Here is a 267-nt window from a genome sequence, read left to right on the forward strand (position 1 = left end):
TGCTAGGGCCCGGAGAGAGTGCCTGCTGCCCTGGGCCTGGCCCACAGGAGGAGGAGGGAGGAGGGGCCAGCAGGCATGCAGGCAGGCAGGAGCGCATGCTGCCCCCCCAGCCAGTTGCCTCCATGCGCGCTCCCTACTCCCCCCCCCCAGCGGCAACCTGAAGAGGCGGAGAAGTGCCCAGCCGTGCCCCCCCAACCCCGCAGGATGGATGGCTTCCTTCATGGGCACCTTCCCCGACTGGGCGGGGTGTGAGGCGAGCTCTGCACC

The sequence above is a fragment of the Gekko japonicus genome, unplaced genomic scaffold (assembly GCF_001447785.1).
Source record: "Gekko japonicus isolate JY-2015 unplaced genomic scaffold, Gekko_japonicus_V1.1 scaffold90, whole genome shotgun sequence".
Taxonomy (NCBI): Eukaryota; Metazoa; Chordata; class Lepidosauria; order Squamata; family Gekkonidae; genus Gekko; species Gekko japonicus.